The sequence below is a fragment of the Microtus ochrogaster genome, chromosome 19 (assembly GCF_000317375.1).
Source record: "Microtus ochrogaster isolate Prairie Vole_2 chromosome 19, MicOch1.0, whole genome shotgun sequence".
Lineage (NCBI taxonomy): Eukaryota > Metazoa > Chordata > Mammalia > Rodentia > Cricetidae > Microtus > Microtus ochrogaster.
The window spans coordinates 40,119,000-40,142,990 of NC_022021.1; the positions used below are offsets into that span (position 1 = coordinate 40,119,000).

A 23,991-nucleotide genomic window follows, 5' to 3' on the forward strand; every position below is an offset into this window, starting at 1 on the left:
TTGACACTGCATATTAATAATAGATTATTTATGAAGAAAAAGACAAGCAACTCAATTTCAGGTTTTAATTGAAAGTCTGGTGCAAAATATGAAGTTATAAAATGAAAGAAGACAAATATTATGAATAACAGTCAGTGTAAATATCATAAACAAAATTAAGTAAGAGTTTGTAATTTAGGTGGACACTGTAGAAATGCATTTAATTGTATGTATGAAAGTAAATTCTTTACATAGCATCAAAAGAATATAATTTTATATTGCCAAGATATTTTTATTTAAAATATAGTTTATTGTGAAAGTGTGCATGAACTGTGAAAAGGTACATGTGAATGCACGCTATCACGGTACTATGAAGATCATATAACAACCTCAGCTGTCCTTTCCTCCCACTTTTGGATCTCAAGGTTAATCTTGGCTCATTAAACTTGCACAGTAAGACTATTTATCTACTGACTTGTTGCACTGAGCTCAAAAGAATTTTTAATGTGCCAACTTGACTCCACATATTGAAATAAAATTTTTCATCAAATGACATAATTGAGAAAGTAAATTGATAAAACTTAATAATGAATAAAATTGCTGCCTACATATTTATGAAAATCAATAAAAATAGTGATTAAGAAAACAAATGTGTGTATTTCTCAGTTAAGCCTTTCAGTTTATTGTGTTCTACAAAAGTCTTTCGAATGATCTTCTTAGGGCTTGTAGCTACTATTGTTGGGATTCAAAAGAACCTACATGAGATCATAAGAGGGCTCCCGAGGTAAACCTGATTCAGTTAAAGTAGATAAGGTAAAAGACTAGCCCATAGGGATATCAAAAGGTAGGATAGTTTTCTGTAAGACAACATTGCTTGAGGTTCTTAGTGGATGTCTGAGAAAAGGAATGAGACTTCCTCAAACCCTTGCATATTCAGGTCTTTAGTCTGCATATATATTATTGAGAAAAGGAAAAAAAAAAGTTTCCACCTCCTCCCAGCCTCCCATTTCTCTCCCCCTCCTCCCACCCTTCTGCCCCTCTCCCCACTTTTCTCCCCCTCCCTCTCCATTCCAAAGAGCAGTCAGGATTCCCTCCCCTGTGGAAAGTCCAAGGTCCTCCCCACTCCGTCCATGTCTAGAAAGGTGAACATCCAATCTGGCTAGGCTCCCACAATGTTCAGAGAGTCCGGGTTTATCCCGTGCTTTTTCAGTCATAGTCCAGCTGGCCTTGGTGAGCTCCCAATAGATCAGCCCCACTGTCTCAGTGGCTGGGTGCACCCCTCGTGGTCCTGACTTCCTTGCTCATCTTCTCCCTCCTTCTGCTCCTCATTGGGACCTTGGGAGCTCAGTCCAGTGCTCCAGTGTGGGTCTCTGTCTCTATCTCCATCCATCACCAGATGAAGGTTCTATGGTGATATGCAAGATATTCATCAGTATTGCTATAGGATAGGGTCATTTCAGGTTCCCTATCCTCAGCTGCCCAAGGAAATAACTGGGGACATCGCCTTTCTTTAAAGCGGTGGTTCTCAATGTTCCTACTGTTGTGACCATTTAATACTCTTTCTCAAGTTGTGGTAAACCCGAAACATAAGATTATTATTTGTTACTACCTCATAACTGTAATTTTGCTTTTGTTATGAATTATAGTGTAAATGTCTGATTTGCAGGATATCTGATATGCAACACCTTTGAAAATGTTATTTGACTCCCAAAGGGTTCATGATCCACATGGAGAAAACCACTATTTTAAAATCCTATCTCTATTGTTAGCTGCCTTTACTGAAATCTTGATAATTTTGCTAGAGTTCTAACTCCTCAGCAATGAGAATTTATTCAGACTCTGGCAAGAAGACCTCCTTGCTTTTCTCATTTTCCGATGATTTTTTCTTCTTTCTACTACTATTCTGAAGGATAATTGTGTTTTCAGTCAATGGCTTTGGTTTTGTGAAATTATTACATGACAAGTTGATATTCTGGCAACACAAGGGCAGTGTAAAATGAAGCAACTGAAGAAAGTGGAGATTTGGTCATTTATTTGTTTATGAGTTTGCTATTTTAGTATAGATTATGCATTAATATAAGAGAACCTGTGCATATAAGTATACATTATGTATGTAACTAAATTTAATGAATAAAGAAGCCATGACTTTGAAAGAGAGCAAGAACTGGCACATGGGATGGCTTAGAGGGAGAAAAGGGAAGATTGCTCATTGAGGACACGAGAAACTGGAGCTTCCTCCTGGCTTTTCAGGACAGATAAGGGAGGGCATTTCTGGAAGGACTGCAAGAAGCCCCTGCGATAAGTCTGCCTGACAGGAATCCCATGATGAGGCAACATGTTTTTTTCCGCCTAGAATCCTCAATCTTTCTGCAGTTACTCCCAAAGCTGTGGTCATGAATTTTATGACTCCTGCTTTTTAGAATTACTCACAAATATGTCACCCACTGTTCCCTGTCTTCTTTTCATCTCTGTTCTAAGCTTGCTCTCCCTAACACCGTTGCTTTACTCTCTGTCTAAAGAAGTCTTTCCTCCCACGAGACTTCTTGTTTACCTTGTGGTTTACCTCCTCTATGCCGGTTCAGCTTCAGTAGTTGGATGAGTGTTTTCCTTGGGAGGTGATTGCTCACACTTACAGCCCTCACCTCTGAGATATTTCTTTTATATTATAATAAAATTGTTCTCTTATTTTAAAAAGAGAGAGGTAAGAAAAGAAAGAGAAAGAGGACAAAAACAGTACACAAGAAAATCAAAGAAATAATTCCTTTATTCCATTCCTTTATTCCATTTCTACTACAGTCACATTAAAGAGGAATTTTGATCAACTATGATCACCAGGAATACTCTTTAATCATCCTAAAACATCTTTAATAATATGAAATCCAGTTGTTTAAAAATTAATAGTTTATTTATAATAAAAATATAAAACAAAATCTATGTATATAGCTTATATATAATATATACCATATAAGATGCCATATTCAGTAAGTTTATTTTATCATTCTGCACTTTAAAAAATAAAATTCCTATGAAGTTTTATTTTTAAAACAGTCTTCACATTATTAATTTATAAAATGTTAAAATTATATATTTATAAAATATAACATAATGACAAAATATTCCAGAAATAACTATGACCTTAGTTTAGGGATTTTGATGACTATGCTTGTTTTTCTCCTTGACTACATTTGGAAAAAAAACCTGAAATCCAAAAGTGGAGTCAAATACCTATAATGGATTTTTACTTCATTTGAAGAGAAAGATCCACTTCTAATCTAGATTCTTTTGAGGTGGTACTATATGCTTTTAACCAAGGCTATCTGAGAGGAGAAAAAACTACCTCTTATTTGGACCATGGCTTCTGCTGGAAGAAGGAAGCTTTTGGTCTTTGCCTGTTTGTTCTTTAGTTGCTAGCAAACACATTCCTTCAAAAACTCCCAATCTTACTCATTGGGATTCTGTCATGTACTGATGACAAGATGAGGCATTGTCCTCCAGAACTGAAAAAATAATGGATTCTTGGACTTGTATTCATGCTGGCCATTATTGGGTCAGCTGGACCACAGCCTGTAAGTCATTAAATTAGATCCTTTTGGGAGAAAAAGAGAAGGGTGGAGGGGAGAGAGATTCATTCTGTAAATTGTGGTACTCTAGAAAACTCCGTCCAATATAGGTATTCATCTATCCTCTATTCTTTGTTTATAAAATGTGTAAAGTTTTAAGATTGAAGAGTTGTTCTTAAAGTATCTTACCATCAAATCTGATGGATAGGATCAGTTACTCACTGAGCAGTACACGTAGCGCTAGGTTTCTAATGGAAAGCTTGATGTTTTCACCATTTGTTTGGAGATGCTGAATTCATGCATTGTGAATAAAAAGTCCTAAATAATATATGGGACGGACTCAGCCCACAGTTCTCCTTAGTCAGTTTTCAAAGTATGACTTGAGGAAATATGCTTAGTTGAATGTCTAGGGAGGCCAGTTGTCAAAAATTACCACATTACTGTGTTTGGCGGTTTGAGTGAAAATAACTCTCATAAACTCATAGAGTGTGTCACTATTAAGAGGTTTGGCCATGTTGAAGCAAGAATATCTCTGTTGTAGGAAATGTATCATTCAGTGTCTTCTTTGGGTTCTGAATACCGAAGTCAGGTCCAGTGTCTCTCTGCTGCCCACCAATCCCTATGTAAAACTTGCAGTTACTATCCAACACCATGTCTACTTGCAAGTTGCCCTGCATGTTGTCATGATGATAATGAACTAAACCTCTCAAAGGTCAGTCATCCTGATTAAATGTTTGTTGTATAGAGTTGTTATGTTCATGGTATCTCTCACAACAATAGAACTGCGAATAAGACACTGTGTACCCAACCCCTGGAATACCATTTTCAGTAATTTTTTGCTACTTAAAACTGCCTATTTATAAGATGCCTGATTTGAAACTAATACCACTTACTGTTTAAGAATATACTTTAATATTTTATTTGAATAATTATACCAAGGGTTAATTCAGTATATTAATAATTCACTCTCAGTTAATGACAACCATAACCACAATTTTCCTAATTGTTATGAAATCTTCCCTTATCACTACAAAAGATAAAACGACATGTCAATCATTATTTACTTTGAAAAACAAATTTAGATTCCTAAGGTAATTCCTTTTATTTCTCCATACATTCCATGCATGTTTTGACATATTGAACCAAGTAAGGGGTTATAGCGGATTAAGTAAACTACCTTAGATTGTCATTTTCAGAATAACAAGACTTTACTTTGTAACTTTTGTTTCATTATGTTTTCCATTACTTTTAAAACATCTATCATTATGTAATGCATTTAAAGCTATCAACTCACTCTAAACTGACATACCTCATGAATTGCAAAATGTTATAATTTCTAGGGAATATTAAATCACAAAATATTACACAATTTATAAATAAGAGAAAACAATGCCTAATGTTTCTGTAAAAGCTCTAGAGATAAAACTACAAGATAGCACTTTCACAAGGATGGTGTTTCTTCCATTGTAAAGGTGTAAAATTAACTTTGATGAAACTAAAAGCACATTTATTTTCATGAGATGTGTGTGTGTGTGTGTGTGTGTGTGTGTGTGTGTGTGTGTGTGTATGCATGTGCATTACAGAGAGTCAGGTTATCACCATGTAGTCTTGGTTGTGCTGTAATTTGCTATATAGACCAGGCTGTACTGGAATTCACTATACAGACCAGGCTATCCTAGAATTTACAAAGATCCTTATGCCTCTGTTTCCTAAATTCTGAGATTAAGGTTGTGTACTGATACATCTGGTTTTACGAATTATTTTAGTCACTTGTAATTCATAATGCTTTCTGATATGAAAATGACAGAAATACTTCATATTACTCAGAAGAAAATTTAGGTGATGAACTCCTACCTTCAGTGGTTTCCTTAAGAATTACAATTCTGACTTTAGTATATAAAAATTTAGGATATGCAAATATATATTCTATGGCTCCAATTTAAACACATTTTAGAGATAAATATACAATAAAACAATGATAACTATTATTATTATATTTTAAATATGTGGCATTTCACACCATAAATCATTAATGAGCAATTTTATTTAAGAATATACTAATTTGAATTGCCTGTTATTTTAAAAAGATATAGTCAAGTTTTTTTACTTTGATTATTTTAATAGATACAAATCATTTAGAAAACACAAGTAGAACACTGCTTTAATTGCTCTGGTTCCAGTGTTTTATGCATCTGCTGTGTACTCTGTCAGTCTATCTGCTAAGTACTTTAATGTGCATTATATTATTTGAGATATTTTTATTTACCCCTTTTTTATATATTTTTTTGGATTTTTTCGAGACAGGGTTTCTCCATAGCTTTTTGGTTCCTGTCCTGGAACTAGCTCTTTTAGACCAGACTGGTCTCAAACTCACAGAGATCCGCCTGCCTCTGCCTCCCGAGTGCTGGGATTAAAGGCGTGTGCCACCACCGCCTGGCTTATTTACCCCTATTTTTATCTCAATTTTATGGATTAGAAAAACAGAGCCGAGACAAAGAATAGTTTAAAATTTTATTCAGAAATAAAGGGATTTCAGAGTCCCATGATTCCTAAATGGAACACTTCTTAGCCACAATCCTAATTTATTTCTTCCACCTGCGCTGTTGACGTACCCGCACCATCAACACGTTCATCTCATAACTTGGTAAAGACTCCTTTGGAGTCAGTGAACTCCCTTACCACAGAGTCATGCCACACAACTTGTCCAGGGATTCACCAACAATGCGTACTTTACGAAACACTGGTGATTCCATTCTGTATGCTGTGAATATGTTTTATTACCATTTGTTAATAAAGAAGCTGCTTGATCTATGACAGGGTAGAATAGAGATAGGTGAAAAAGCTAAACTGAATGCAGAGAGAAAGAAGGCAGAGTCAGGGAGACACCATGTAGCTGCCGAAAGGAGAAGGATGCCAGAACCTTACTGGTAATTCACAGCCTTCTGGTGATACATATATTCATAGAAATGGGTTAATTTAAGATGTGAGAATTAGAATCCTGAGGCAATAGGTCAAAAAGTGCTGTAATTAAAATAGCTTCTGTGTGTTTCTTTGGGACTGAACTGCTGTGGGACTGGGAAGGGCAGAAACTTCTGTCTACACACTGGGAATAAAATACAATACCTTTTTTAGTATTCTACTCAGGACCAAATTGAAGACGAGGTTTCATATGAAATTGGATTTTACCATCAATGTGCTGGTCCTTTGTATTTTTTTCTTTTTTTATCCAGGAAAAGGAGGTGAATATCACACATCAAAACCTGTCATAAAAACCTAGAGCATGGTGTTGCATTTGCAGATGGGATTGGGAATGGAAGAAGTAAGATGATGAAAAGATATAAAACTTCTTTTATTAGGGAAAAATAAGGTTTTAGATGTTGTATTGTATGAAATAAAATAACTAAAAACACTTCCAAATAGTCAAGGGTAAGTTTAAAATGTTCTCACCACAAAATATGTTTGTGAACTGACTTGATTTGTTTAATTTACATTATATTAATATGTTTAACCTCACTTCATACTCCATAAATAAACATAGTATACAAGAAGGTGTTAAAGTGTGGTGGTGTATGTTCACTATGAATCTCAGTGCTCTGGGAAGCTGCTTAACTCTGTGTACACTGATGTGAGGGGCTCAAAGGAGGGCATCTTTCTTGATTACTAGATTAGTCTGTTTCCCTGTTGCCGTGTAAATCACTGACCAAAAGTTACTAGAAGGAAGAGGTTAGTTGACTTTCTTGAGGGCAGTAGGAGCTCACACAGGAACAGATACATTGAGAAAACTTGCTTACTGGCTTGCTTCAGGCTTCTGCTCGGCTAGCTTCCTTATATAACTCAAAAAAAAAAAAAAAGCCACGGTAGACTTGGCCATCTTTGAACAATTAGCAGTCAATAAAATATTCTGGAGACACATGTTCACAGATCCATCTGATGGAGACAATTCTTCAGTTGAGGTTCTTTCTTGCCACCTATGCCAAGACACCTGATAAGAATAGCTGTCACAACTGCACTCCAATTACTCTGAGGCTGTGTCTTTTCATTAACCTAAAGGTCTCATCTTTTAGCCATTTTGGTGGCCAATAAGCCAAAATGATCCTCTCAGGAACTTAGCTTAAATGCCTATAAAAGATAACACACAACTTGTTACATGGGTGATTGTATCAAATTGTAGATTCTTTTGATTGTGTTGCAAACATTTTCAATGACTGGGCCATCTCTTGAACCCTAAGGCATTTTTAATATACACATAAATTGTTGTATTTTGTCTTTGAACTTTCCATCTACCCAGAAATTACAATAGTATATTTTTAACTAAATGGCCAGCGAATACAGAATCATTATGAGAGAATCTCCTAGCTAAAAGACAGATTGCTGTGGCCAGTGATATACATTTCATTAGAATAAAACTGACTCTTCTACCTGAACAGTTCTAAATTTCATGTCAGATAAATTTATAGAGAAAATGGAAAGTTCAAGGACCACCAAACTATGGCTGTTTAGGAGAATATGCCAGTTAATTTACTAATGCTCTTTTTATCTACCTGCCACATCACTGTTACATGTCACCTTCTGGGACAGTTTGCTACATGAGCACATGAGTAATCGGACAGCAAGGAAATGGAGCAGATGGAAAAGAAAGACAGCCAGATAATTGTCCCGGAATTTCCTCTTTGGGAGGTTTTCCATGCCCTCCCATTTCTGCTCCATTCAAATGTGGCAGTGCCACTTCATAGCACAAAAAGTCATATTTTATTCTTAGGCACAGGTGAAGGTGCAGGAATGATAGATTTATGACCATGTCAAGATCATTATGCAGCAAACTTGGACCAGGAAAAGCTTGGTCAGCTCATCACATACTCAGATTGTTACATCAGTGGAGGTGACTTTGATCTTGATTCCTGTCCACAGTATTTCAGAACTCACGCATATTTGTATAATTACCTATAGATCACTTCAACTTTGAGAGATTTTGAAGAAATTTTAACTCCCTTTGACCATTACATATATTTCAATAAAAACATTATAATATGGGTTTGTAGTCCAGTTGGAATGTCTTGGAACAATTCTCTGTGTTGAGTTTAAACACCGGTAGTCTACAAGAGGAAGAACATGGAGGGGCAGTACAAGAGATTCTCAGCATGAGTGGTTGACTCTCTGAAACCGAAATTCATCATGAATTCTGTGCCTTACATCATCTCCATTTTAATCTGCCAGAATACACATAAAACAATGAAATAGAATATGTGCACTTGGATATTTTACTTCGAGTCAACTGAATTTAATGCTATTTATGGTCTCATAATTTCCACTGAAATATGAAAAGAAGTGATGACAGCAAGTGGTTGTTAACTTGCTGATGAAGTTGATTCTCATATCTTCTGCTTCATTTGAGAGCTCTGCAAAATGAATTCTAGTCTCTGATAGGCCACTTGTCATTCTTTTCATTCTGTGAGAGGCAGACTGCTTCAACTCAGCACTAGAAATAGTATAGCAATACTATTGGTATTGAACAGTTCACTTGGTAAATATCTAATCCAAAATCAGTTTCAACCAATCACAATATTAACGAAAAGCCCATGACTGACATAACAATTTATAACACTGCAGCTAGAAATTGTGCAACAGTGAGATTAAATGGGAAACCAATATCTCACTCCATGCCAGCAATCATGAATGATACACCCTGTTCAACCTTGCACTTAATCAGAGACATTAAGATATACTTCATAAAGATCACACTTTGGAAATAGGTTACTGTTCCTACTAACATACTATAACTCCACATTTAGTGAATGAATGTTCTCAAATTTAGAATAAAATTAACGACTGTTTTCAGACTTTTTATATAGCTACTATAACTCAGATATTATAATGAATGAAAGATGCTTAAACTTTACAATATAGCTTGTAATACACATTAAAACATACTATGTGAGCATTTATGTAATCAGTAACCATACCCATCAAGATCACAGAAGATTCTCCTCCAAGAAACACACAGCCATAGCACTCTCCTAAGAACCAGAGAAGAAACTCAAACTGTGGTGGCTTGAAAGAAAATGGCGCCCAAAGAGAGTTACACTATAGGAAGTGTAGCCTTATTGGAGTAGATGTCACCCTGTCGCAGGAAATGGTTCACTGTAGGGTTGAGCTTTGAGTCTCTGATGTGATAGATGCACTAAGTATCACAGTTCACTTCCTGTTATGTGCAGATCAAATTGCAGAACTCCAAGTTCCCTATCCAGGACCCTGTCTGTCTTCATGCCACCATGCTTTCTGCCATCATGATAAAGAACTAAACCTCTGAAACACTAAGCCACACCGATTAAATGTTTTCTTTATAAGAGTTGCCATGGTCATGGTGTTTCTTCACAGCAATAGAAACATTAAGACAGAAGTTGTTACCAGGGCCTGGGATATGGCTGAATAGCCCTGGCCATGTTATTGTTTAAGGCATATGGACCTTGGGACTGTAAATTAGAAAATCACTTAAATGCTTTAAGTACTTGTTTTATGGCCCATAGTTGTAGGAGCTTGGAATATAGTGGCTCTAAGAGTGATGTGAACTGTGAGGGCCTGGCTCAAGATGTTTCAGAAAAGAAAGGTTTTTGTATGTTGCTTAAAGTTAGTTCTTGTGATGTTTTGGTGATGAATGTGACCATTTTCCCCCATATCCAAAAGATCTACCTGAGTCTAAAGTTAAAGGCTTTGGATTAATTGCATTGGCTAAGGAAATCTCAAAGCAGCCTATTATAGACCCTGCTGTGTATTTACTAGTGTAAACTCTAATGAAGATTTATAAAGGAAAAAGGAGCAAGTTGAGCAAGGAAAAATACAAAATGTACAATTTAAGGAGAAAAGAAGTTCCACGGAGTAGAATGGAGCTTTCTAAGACCTTCCTCCGAGGAGAAAAATAGATTAAGAAATAGAATAAAGAGAGTGGTTACCTCTGGGAAATATCCTAATGAGCTAAGTTTCCAACTTGTGAAGAGGAATTAACAAAACTTAAGAGCCTGGCGTGGTGGTACATGCCTTTGTTCTTAGCACTCCCAAGGCAGAGACAGGTGAATCTCTGATTTGGTAACCATCCCAGTGTAAAAATCCAGTTTTAAGGAAGCTGAGTTTAAGCAGGAAGGAAACCATCAAAATCAGAAGGTTGGTGGAGCAGTTATTGAACAAAGGGGCCATGTTCTAATGCAGTAAGTGACAGAACTTGGCAACTTTTGCCATGTGGTTCTGGAATAAATAACAGAAAAAAGACATTATGGAACTAATTACAACTAAGGAAAGCTGCTGAGGTCAATCAAGCATGTGTCCTGGGTGTTCTTAAGTGGAGGTCCAGAGAGGCCATTTGGTGAAAGAAAGGTAATATAGAGGCAGCCCTATTAGAATAGAACTGAACTTCTCAATGCAGACTCAAAAAGTTATAAGAACATACAGAGCTGTGCTACAGACTCTTAGAGACCACAAATGTCAGTGTAGATTACTACACCCACAAAAACGTTCAGTCACCACAGATGGAGAAAAAAAGACATCCCATGATAAAAACAAATTTAATCAATGTTGGTGTACGAAAGCAGCACTATGGAAGGCACTAGAAGGTTCACTAGATACAAGATAACACAGGAAATACATAATCTCAGACCAGCAAAGTCAAAAGAAGAACACACACACACAGAGAGAGAGAGAGAGAGAGAGAGAGAGAGAGAGAGAGAGAATCATCCACAAAAACAGGAATGAACAATAATTATTTGGTTCATATTTGTAGTATCAATGATGTCAATTACCCAATAAAAAGACACAGATCAATAGAATGGATTAAAACACCAATTTCATCCTTCCAAGTAACACACCTTAGCACCAAGGATAGATAAACCTCAGAATAAAGGGTTGAAAAATATATTTCAGCAAATGTACCTGAGAAACAGGCTGGTATAGACATTTTACTATCTAACAAAATAGACTTCAAACCATCATTAAGCACAAGGGATTAGAAAGGACATATATTCATCAAAGTAAAAATCTCTCAAGGGGACATTTCAATTCTTAATGTTTATGCCACAAATCATAAGTGTACTCAAATTTGTAAAAGAAACACTACTGCAGCTTAAATTACGTATTGACCCTCACAGATAGATAGTGGGATATTTCAAAACTCTACTTTAAATAGTAAATATGCCATCCAGACAACAACTAAACAAAGACATGTGGAAGTTAATGTGCTCTTAAACCAAAAGGACCTAACAGATATTTACAGAACATGTCTTGCAAACAGAAAAGACATACCTTCTTCTCAGCACCACATGAAACTTTCACCAAAATTGGGCACATACTTGGACACAAATAAAGTCTCAAAAAATACAAGAAAATTGAGATAATACCCTGTATCCTACCTGACTGCCATGGATTAAACCCAATATCAACAACAGAAGCAACAGAAAAACTTACAAACTCCTGGAAACTGAACAACTCTCCACTGAATGAAAAATGGGTCAAGATACAAATTAAGAAAGAAATCAGACTTTTCTAGAATTGAATGAAAATAAATGCACAACAAAATCCTAGAGGCAGTTTTATATCATTAAGTGCCTACATTAAAAAAAAAAATTAGAACGATCTCGTACTAGCAATTTAACAGCATTCTTGAAAGTCTGAGGACAAAGAAATCACACTCAAAAGGAGATGATGGCAAAAAAAAAAAATCAGGGCTGACATTAATGAAATTTAAAGAAACCCATACAAAGAATCATGAAGCAATATGTGTTAGTTCTTTGAGAAAAATCCAAGATTGACAAACTTCTTTTCCAAATTAAGTAAAAAAGAGAAAATGACTGAGTTATATTATGGCTTACAGGTTAGTGCTTCCATGGGATTCCTGGATGTATGGATGAGTGGATTCTAAAACTGTTTCTTCCCCTCGGCTCCATTCCTTCCATATGTTTGTCTTGTCCTATTTCAGTGTGACAGTTTTGTTGTCTCTTATTATATTCAATGTGGTGTGTTGATTCCTTAAAAATATAGACACCCAATTTTGTTATACTATTAATTCACCTTTGTGAATTATCTCTATATTTTATAACTTTAGCGCATAATTTATAATCTAACAATCACTCTTGATAGATTTTTCAATAATGTTATTAAGATTAGCTCATCTTGTTCAGTATGAATCTGCCAATGAATAGATAGGAGGTCAAATAGCCCAAATTATTTAAATATTTATAAATACTGTCTATAGAAAAGTATTGTTACAGCTTTTGACATTTTCAAAAATACATGGAAATTACTCATATTATATGCAGATTTTATTTCACTGATTGCATATAGATCTTTGCTGCTTTATTTACAGTTTCTCTGCTATCTTGTAATAAGATTCTTTCTTTCCATAGATCAGTCACAGATATCCTTTTAAAGCTTAAATAGGTTTTTTTGTTACTATTCTACTGGCAAATTCATGGTCGATAAATTTTGTAGAAAGAACAGTGAAACTGGAACACTGAGTGATCATTTCTCTCTTACTGCTGCTGTATCTAAACAGCCAAAAGTGACTAATTTGTCAACTGCAGAAATCTATTTTTCACAATTCTGTTGTCTGGAGAGTTCAGTATCAACCTAGCATTTTTATAATCCCATTCTAGGAAAGCAGCATCAAGGTGTATTACTTTTCTACACAAAAGAATTACTATTATTTATTCTTCTTCTCTGGAAAAAGATGGACACCTCATGTATGAATGGAAAAAGTAATCCCTTTCTGAATGTCTTCACTGTTCATGTGCACTGACCCATTCATGAGGAGAAATTCTTCAGAATATATCCAGTTCCTAAAGAAATAATATCTTAGAAATGCCCCATGGAGGATTACGTTTCATCCCGATAAAAGTGTCTGCTAAGACTAACAGAAAAGCCCTGCTATTTATCAGAGAACTAATCCCAAATTTTCCTACTTGTTCTACCACGCCAACACTGGCTTGTTTCCTTGAACTCTAGACAGATGCTTAGTTGTTCATTCTGCCAGACAAATAATTTGCCCAAATGCAACTTTGCTAACTAGGTTTGTCAAGCCATTTCTCAAACATAACTTTTATCTTGAAGGCTCATCCTTATTTGTCTACAAATGTTTTTACCTATGCAGAATTCCGGACTTTGTAGTCTGTGATTTCACTCAATATTTTTTACTTTTTCTACCTTCTTATCACCTTCTAACAGACCATATAAATTAATTATTGATTATTTCAGAAAGAAAAATTAGCTTGAAGGCAAAATTTTGCCCATCCATGAAAGCTAAGATAACTAACTGGAAAATTAACACAAGGAAAATATTCCCTAAGATATTTGGTCAGTAAAAGCTCACAAAACTAAATCCATTAGTTGGATGACTATTGCTTTCTTGGTGGCTTAAAAAATAAAATTTGAATATATAATCATATATTTTACATTTTTAATATTTTATTAGTATGACTAACATTACTAGTTATATTGAGAGCTTAGACTATGTTGACCTAGAGAAACAATATTTATTATATAGTCCAAATTTAAATGTCTAAACAGGATTTTTGGATGCATTTCATTTCATTCCAGTTTTCAAAGAAAGAGACTTCAGAGTTCATGTAGCTCCCAGACAGACAGGTTTTGAAGTACACATTGAGCATAATCTCACATGAAACAAAAATAGAATAAAGTTAGATAATAAAGAACCTTCACAGAAACCTCACAATATTTTCCTTCAGAATATGTATTCTATTGCTAATAGAATTAAGAGTAATAAATAGTTATGTGCATTATGTTAGTATAAGATTGAGTCGTGCAATCAAATCACAAAAGTGGACCACTCTGTGGAGAAAAATAAAGCTTTATTTAGGAAACAAACTGTCTGACTGCCTCAGGGAGAAGAGAGCAGTAATGTGTGGGAAACAGATTTTATTTGATAGTCAACAGGTTGGGAGTCTTTGACCTAATACAGGGCACTCAGATCAATCAGACTGTCAGTTACTGTAGGATCCTCCTTGTGGTTTTATAAGAGGCTAACATCCCAGGACAGGGCCAATCATCTGTCACCAGACCTAGTAGTTCTGAAAAATATTCCTATGGAGGAGAAGTGACCCATTTTGGGGAGGCACAGAAAATCAGTCAACCTTCCAGTTCCTGCTTCTCTGCAACATGGGCAGATTTCTAGCAGCTGACAAGATGAAGGGCAGTATTTTGGCCAATGTTGAGTGTTGCCATGCTTGAAGCAAGCTCATGGTGAAGCTGGGTGGTATCCCCTCTTCTTTGGAGGAGGCATCAGGGTTGCTGCCAGAAGCTGGTATTTCTGTCAATACCAGGAAAGGATAGAGGTGACCTTCTCATTAAACATCTTAAATGCCATGGTTACCAGATTTTTCTGAGAGGTTTCAGGGGCATTGTCTGGTAAGTTTGAACCTTAAAATGTATAACATTTGCATTTAAGATCCTTTAAAATCAAAATAAAATTTTAACTACAGTACACAGAGGATCAGAGAACCTTCTTTTCTTGATTCTTTTATTCTAAACCTTTAAAAAAATTTCACAATTTCTCATATGACATAATTTTTCTAAATAACTAATACTTGACAAAGTTAGCAAAGATATAAACAATTTGACATATATCTTTAAGTCGGTTTCTGTTCGGCTGAATAGATCACGATAACCTTAAAAAAATTCAATCCTTACCCAAAATAGCTTAGAAGCCTAGCGTTGCCTGCTTAGTCTAAGGAAAATAAAATAAAGCAAACCATCTTGGATGCCCAGTGTTGTTTATTTGGTCTAATAAAAATAATCTATTTTCCCAAATGAGAGTTGAATCCAGGTTACATATAAGCTATGCCTAGCAAATGAAGATTATCTATAAAAGTTTTTAACTACTTATCCTTACAGTTACAATGCGACAAATTTTACACTGACTTTTTGACTGTATTTCTTGAAATTTTGCAGAATTTTAAATGACACACTCTATGGTTCTACAAATCCTGACATAAAGAAATTTAAATTTTGGTAAAAGCTTCCACGACCATTAACAGGGGAGAGTTTACAAAACAAAACCTAGAGAAATGGGGGTTGGTATTCAGAGAGCTGAAAACATTTCTGATTAAGTTTAGTCATTCAATTTTATACATAAATTTCCTTGACTATTTATATAAGGACAAATAATTTAATGATTTACAGTGAATACAGTGAAGTTTAAGTCTACTAGGTAAAAATGAAAATTACAAAGTTTTAGAAGCTTAACATAAACCAACTGTGTGAAAATCAGCATTTTGAGTACTCTAAAATAGTAATGCTTGCAGGAAAAAGTAAAAAAAAAAATGAGAAAGGATGAGTTAGAAAATGAAACAGGAATAACAATCCCCGGAAACCTTTTTGGGATAAGAATTTGCAGTAAGAAACAGAAACAAACCTGACCAGTAATGAGACCCAGAATGCAACAGAAAGCAATTCAAAATGAAAAAAATAAAACAAAAACAAAACAAAACAAAAAAGTGACAACAACAACAATCTTCAATCAAATGCCCATATCATAAATGCTTAATTCAGATATTATGCCACCCACCCCGATTCAGAATGAAATGTGAAACAAATACCCACAAGAGATATAAACTTCTAAAACTCTGGACAGCCAGTGTTAAGAAAGTATTATTCTGTTCACATAGCATTCCTGTAGTATGTCAAGGGAGAATTTACACAAAGTGTATTTTAAAATGATCGGCATAAGCTCAGACTTTCTTAGTGGATCTTGAAATGATTGGCTTCTCAGCCTCCTGCTCTTTGGAGTTGGGCAGTGATTATCTGGCTTTCCGGTTCTATTCTTGATGACAAAACTGAAAATTCTCTCAGTACTTCCTTCTGCAAACCATAGTGCTGAAAATACTTTAATTTCTGGGAAGACTTGTCAAAGAATAGTCTTCTGTAAAACCATATACAAGTAGAAATCCAGTCCATTCACAATGAGAACACAGCACATCCAGGATAAGCTGCCAGGGTGAGCGCTTAGGGAATATCTTCCCTGCCTCTTAGCTTTGACTGCTTCTGTATCAAGAGGAAGGTCTTCTCACTCCTACCTCTCCATTTGCTGCTCTAGCCTTTATGTAGGATATGTTCTGAATTGAGAACTTTTGCCTACCTGCAGACCTAAAACGTTTATAAAATAATTAAATCTCCATGAGTTGAAAGCCAACCTGACTAACTAACCATGACTATCTTGAAAAAAAAAAATAATAAAGGATTGGGAGTAGGTGACCAGGCATGCGCAAGTCTCTCTCTGACACACACAATGCCATAAAAAGACAGAGGAAAGGGATCTAAACTGGGTTGAGGATAAGGCTTCTGCTTACCATGTGTGAGTTTCTGCCATCCTTACCCAGTATTACAAATAAAAGGGAGTGCTCTCTTTGGCAGCACGTATACTAAAATAGGAACAATACAGAGAAGATTAGCATGGCCCCTGCACAAGGATGACAGGTGAACTCATGAAGTGTTCCATATTTAAAACAAAAATAATAAAAAAATATAAGGGGGTTAAAAAAACAAAGAGGAAAAGGAATGGGGAAAGGGTTTAAATTCTTCCAGAACTATTTTAGAAATGCCTTGCAAGATTCAGCACAAAGTGCTTCTAAACTAATGAAATGACTCGACAATTTTCTAATATAGTAAGACCTACTGAGAAACTATGACACCAAAATAAGTTACAGAAAATAGAGGTATGAACAAATGCACAGCCGATAAATAGCAAATGTGCACAATAAAAGCAAGCACCATGAGCCTTCTGCAGATTTTGCCACTAATACCCAATGTTTCCAATCTTAATTTCCTAATGCACACATGAAATTTTAAAAATAAATAAACACTAAGAAAGACCAAGAAAATATTAGAAATGGAAACACTGTTTATGAAAAAGAGAAATGCAGATAGAACCTCCATTCATGATATACCATTTGGATAGGTGCTCTAATACAGCAAAGCCAGAATAAATCATCTGATCATATTCTGTTTACCAAAGGATGCAAAAATTAATGATAGACCACTTACAGATTTCACAAGTAGTTCTGATGCCATCTCACTTATTAAATTTTGATAGATGCTGATAAAACTGAAGGACATGATCAATCAAAAGCCGCAGGCCACTTGTAAAATGAAAACATCTTTGCAGTTCCCAGCGTGGAACCTCATGCCTCATGCATGGTTCATGAAGACTCTACCACTGAGTTATAGTTGCACCCTAAAGAGAACAAAAATATCTTAAAAGCAGTTTAGGCATCTAAATGAATTCCTAATTGTGCACCAATTGTTTTATTTCACAATTTAAAGGAAAAATATGAATGACTCTACTCTACTTAGTCATAAAATATGAATGATAAAACATATCACAGTGGCTGGGTTTTCACACACCATTCATGTCCAACTGAAAATGTTCACGTGGTATGACACTGAACTGTGAAGAGGAAGAAACTGCCTATTAGATCTGTTTTCTTAGTAAACAAAATTGGTCTTATGAGATTATCGAAGAACACTGAATTTACCCTTCTGTTTACTCAATGATAATTATTCTGTTTACCCATTCAGAGTCCTTCTATTTGAGGCATTGTCATTAGCACTGGCAATTTTGGGACTCACTTTGACCCTAACAGTGTTTGTAATAGAGATAGCAAACTCTACAAAGATTTTCATTAGTGGGAATTAATGGTTTCAAGTAATTGTCAGTATTCAATAAAGTGCACATACTGGATCAATTCTTTGAGTGCAGCAAGTCCTTGAAAACAGAATGTTCAGTAAATTTAGAAAACTTCAGCAAAAAATTAAAAACCATCATGAATAGTTTGGATGAGTATTAGCACCAACCAGATGCTGTAGTCAGATCTGCCCAGACACTAAAATCCCTTCTAAATATTTATATTTATATCTGTAGACTTTGGTTTTGGCCAGCCTTCATCAAAGAAGTTGATTTGAGCTGTTGGCAACAATCACTATAGAGATGCATACCTGGTCAAAGTGTTGAGAATAAAAGAAATGGTCCTAAGCCCCAAATAGGATATCTATATTAACCCTATCACCACCACCTGACTGAAAAAGACACAGGTCAACATGGGTTCACAGCAGAATTCTATCAAACATTTAGTGAAGAACTACCACAAATGCTTTGTAAACTATTGCCCAATAAAGGGATGGGAGGAACACTTCAAAAAACTTACTATGAATTTCTCAAATACCAAATCCTAATATAGACAGCAGAAAAGAACTATAAATCAATATCCCTTATTAGCATGGTTTAAAATTCTCGACAAAGTGCTTGCAAGCTAAACACAACAAAGATTAAAAATATCATTCACAATGATTATGTTAGTATGTTCCTAAAGACCTGGGTATGATTCAACTTATATAAACCAGTAAGCAAAATAAATCACATAAATGAAACTAAAGGCAAAAATTGCATGATCATCTCAATACGTTCAGAAAATGTCTTAGACAAAATGTAATATTCCGTATTAATAAATATCCTATGGGGACTATGTTTAGAGGGAACATATTTGAATATAAGAAAGATTATAAATCTAGCATCATACTAAATGAAGAAAAACTTGAATCATTAAAGTCAGGAATAACCATGGCTTTGTACTAACTCTACTCTTATTCAATTTAGTCCTTGAAGTCTTAGCTATAACAAGAGGACAAGAAAAGAAAAAAAAAATACATATGAGGAAAAAATTGTGGTAGTTGAATGTAATTGATTGGGGGCCAGTTATAATAAATTGTTATGATCCCCATATCTATTAAAAGGTGAGAATTTGTTGGAGTGGGTATGGCCTTGTTGAAGGAAGTGTTTCACTGAGGGGGCAGGCTTGGAGTTCGCATACGCTTAGGATACCTCCCAGTATGTCAGTTGACTTCCTATTACCTACAAGGTATAGCAACCTCAGCTCTAGCACCACATCTGCCTGCATGCTGCATTCTCCCCATCATGATGATAATGGACTGAACCTCTGAAAGTGTAAGTGAGCCACCTCAGTGAAATGTTTTCCTTTATAACAGTTGTTGGGGTCATGGTGTCTTTTCACAATAGAAAACCCTAATAAAGTCAGAAGTCATAATATCTTTTACTGCAAATGACATGGTTCTTCATAAAACACTCTGAAGAGTGCACAGGAAACTTTTGTAGATAGAGGTTTTTGTCCTTCCTGGTATCACAGCCATTAAATCCCGAAGAAACACACAGAGGCCTATATTAATTATAAAATGGTTGGCTTATTAGCTCAGGCTTTTCATTAACTAATTCATTCAACTTAAATTAGTCCATAATTCTTCTCTCTGTTATCCATGTGTCTTGGTAGCTTTTATCAGTGAGGCTTCCTCTGCAGCTGGATGATGACTACAGACTGAGCCTTTCCTCTTCTCAGAATTCTCCTATACTGGTCACCCCCCCCCCATACTTTCTGCCTGGCTACTGGCTAATCAGCGTTTTATTAAACCAATGCAAGTGACAAATCTTTACAGGGTACAAGACCATTGTCCCACAGTACTTTCTTCCCCTTTTGATTTTCAAAACAAGAACTCTGAATCTAATTCCATTTGTTTAGCTTTTTTCCAGACCATTATCCATAACAACTTGTAACCAACACTCTAAACAGAAATCCAAAACCATAATTAATTTTTTGGGAATGCAGGCATTGTTTCCTAGGCTATTTCCTGCTCACTGGGGGCACTGATTATTTTATGGGTGCCTAAAGAAAATTTAGGATTATGGCCAAGTCCTGACTGGAATATTCTGTGAGATTTGATCATCTCAGTCAGCAGTTTTGAGGCTGTTCTGGATATAGAACTCAGAGGAAACTCCAACAGAGGTCCTTTGAAATGTTAGATCAACTGGTCCATCTGCTCTTAATGATCAAAGGGTCTTCCTTGATCAGTCCTGATTTTTCTTTTTTTTTTAGTCCTGATTTTTCTTAACCCAAAATGAATCCACAGTCTTTCATTGACTGTGAAAACCAAAGAAAAACCACTTCTTCAAAATAACATATCTTTTGACTTAAATATTATTAAAATCAAGGCATTTTCAAAATATATATGTTGTAGGAATCCAGCTGCATTTATAATCAAATGTATTTTTGCAGCTGTTGTCCCTTGCTCAGTCATCAAACAATTCAAAGACATTTCAATAACATACAGTATACAGATTCTGATTGTATTTTCCATCTTTATATGGCTTTACTTTAAACTCTATTACTTTACTTTTATTTTTATTTAAAATTTTTTGAGACCGAATTTCTCTTTATATTTCTGCCTGTCTTGGAACTAACTCTGTAGACCAAGCTGTCCTTGAACTCACAGAGATCTGCCTGATTCTGCCTCCCAAGTGCTGTGATTAAGTGTTTCTGCCACCACACCCAACTACTCTCTGTTTTTTCTAAAGGACTTTATCCTTTATCTTTTCTCTCCCAAGCCTACATATACTTTTAAATACACTGTAAATCATTTAGAGTTTTTTTTTTTAATCTGAACCTATCTTTACTATATATCTCTCTTTGTCTGACCACATGAGTCTTTAATTTGTTAAGCAATATGACCAGGAATAAAGCTGTGGCTTTCCGGGCTGGATCCACCCCATTCCTTAGATTTCTGAGAGTCTAACTTCCTGCTGAAGGTACTGGTGCAAGCCACATTTATTGTCAGAACTCTATGGAGTTTCAAGGTCCTTGACACCACAAAGAAGCACGTTGTTGGCCATTTGCAAACACCATTTAGGTGCTTTGTGGCGGAGCCTCTTAAAAGGGCTGCAAGATTTTTGCAGCTAAAGTTGAGTCTGCAAGCCTCTGTTAAATGAGATGCACTTGCATCTAGCAAACAGAGCCCACCTGAGAAAATGCTGCTACCAAGAAGCCATGATTAGCTCCTTTCTTTTGTATCTAGAATTACTTTCTAAGTTCTCCCAGGTTTTATGTGGATGTAGTAGTTTATGTTGGTGGCATTTTGTTGACATGACTAAACTACAAAAAAAAAAAAAAAAAAAAGACTGCTAAAGTTTTCTAAAGAAGGTGAGACTGTCCTTCAGGGTTCCTGCTTCATGAAAGAGTCTGAGAGACATTCTGCAGAAGACAGAAGATAGTGACTGATGGATTTTGCCATTACAAGGAAAAACATATCTTCAAATTTCCTGCTTCATGGAAAAGTCTGCCGGATACTATGGGCCAGTCAGGTGAATATGGATGCTTAGAAGAATTTTACAGAAGAACTTTGGGTGACTATTCAGGCAGCGAGATGTCTCTGTCAATTCTAAAATTTTGAAAGTTGCTTAAATGTACTTCCTGTTAACTTAGTTAATATTACATCTTTCTGGGGTCTTTGATGGAGCTGGAAGAATAGATAGTTATAGTTTTCCTTAGTTATGATAAAAGATATATATTATAATTATAATTCTTGCTTGATAACTGTTTTAGTATATGTAATTTCACTATGTTCTAATTAAAACCTCCCCTTCTATTTAAACAGAAAAGGGGAAATGGTGTAGAAAGTGCTTCTGTCTATGTGTTGCTTTTATTGGTTGATGAATAAAGTTGCTCTCAGTCGATGGCATAACACAATATAGGCAGGCTGGAAAAGATATGTAGAGAGAGTAGGCAGGGTCAGGAGACACCGTGTAGCTGCCTCAGGAGACAGACACACAGAAACCTTGCAAGTCTGAGCAATAGAGAATGGATGAGAGGAATCTGCCAACTGGAAAACAAGTAAAATTGATTAACAATTTCAAAAATGTGTCATAAAAACAAAATTGACAAAAAATTAGTTGCCATGTTATATATCAATGATAAACACACTAAGAAAGAAATTTAAAAGTTAATTACATTTAAAATAGGTTAGAAATACCGCTGCTTAAATCAATTCATACAGGTAAAAGACTTCCACAATGCAAACTCTAAAACTCTGCAGAAAGAAATCATGGAAGACACAGAATATAGATGGGCCTCTCATGTTCATGAATTAGAAAAATTAATATTGTAAAATTGACTGTCCTGGCCATTTTTAGATTGACTTGGCTCAAGCTAGAGTGATTTAAAAAGGACCCTCATTTGCAAAACTCTTTTCTTAATATTAGCCTGTTGGCAAACAATAATCTCAACAAATGATTAATTGGGAATACCCAGCCAATTATGGGTGGTACCACCCCAATCAGGTGGTTCAGGGTTATATAAGAAAGCAATCTGAGCAAGCCTGGCGACCAAGCTGCTAAAGATCTGTTTTCCATGGCATGTGCATCAGCACATGCATAAGCCTCTTGGTTCCTGCCTTGATCTCCATCATCAGTGAACTATTATATGGAAATGTAAGCAAACTAAAATACTTTTGGAAATGATAGCTCATTTTAGGCAAGCTACAATTGTTGTTATAATGAATTATGGACAGCAACACTATACATCTATATAGGGTGGGACAATCAAAGTCAAGGCAAGAATACAGGAGAGAATCGGAGTGTCCTCCTCACTATAGTCTTTCTCCTAGAAAAATGAGTAATGTACAAGCAAAGTAAGATTTATGTAGAATCCATATGATAGCTCTTAGGACAATGAAAAATGAGGTCACTAAGTAGAAACACGCATGCATATGAGGGGACCCTAAAAGGCCCTAGTTGTGAGATGGGAGAGATCATTTATTACCAGGGTGAATATGATGCTCAAGGAAGAGAATAAGGCATTACTCTTAAAATGACAAGGCTATAAATAATTCTAGAACTGTCTTCAGTCATTCTCTTCTTGAAACCAATGCGATTGTTTATAGATTTCTGCTAAAATTAATTCTTCTGAAGAAAAGGTGCTTCAGAGGAAGCATTATAAATGGAAGCATTTCATTGGGGAGAGGAATGGAGTGGCTGATGCAGTGATGAATGCAAATTTTGCAGCTGCATGACAATGCTGATGAATCTTCACTCTGATGTGTAGGTCATAAAATTTCTATTCTAACAAGTAGGTTCGCAAAGAAACAAAAGCAAACTTTGTCAACATTACAGTCCTTTCTGAGTAGCCAGAGACTTAGCCAGCCCCGAGTCACCATACTGAGGTGATCTCCATCATCTGGATGGAAAGTGTACATATACGCTTGACTCATATGCTGCTGATGAATGGGTTACAAGTGTAAGTGAAGAACGTGCTTCATAATTTTAATCAGTGTGTTGTGGGACTGAAAATCAAATTCAAAATCAAGAACAGTAATTCTTGCCCAAATGTGGGATAGTGTTCAATACTAATTTTAATGGCCATCTTCTGAGGAGGAAGTGATAGTCTTCCTGTAGTTTTAACACAAACCAGAAAGAATAATTTAAAAAAAGAAAGAAAACTTGTGAGATGGCTTGGTGAGAAACAGTGCATGAGGACATGAGGTCAGTCCCTAGCACACACTAAAAAGGAGAGAGAGAGAGAGAGAGAGAGAGAGAGAGAGAGAGAGAGAGAGAGAGAGAGAG

The 23,991-nt window shown here is 35.6% G+C and overlaps 1 non-coding gene across 1 annotated transcript; it reads left to right on the forward strand.

Moving 5' to 3' along the window:
* Positions 1 to 16,930: 16,930 nt before the first annotated feature.
* Positions 16,931 to 17,037, forward strand: LOC113457182. The gene has a single exon (XR_003377807.1). It is a non-coding gene; the product is annotated as a U6 spliceosomal RNA (small nuclear RNA).
* The last annotated feature ends 6,954 nt before the right edge of the window (positions 17,038 to 23,991 follow it).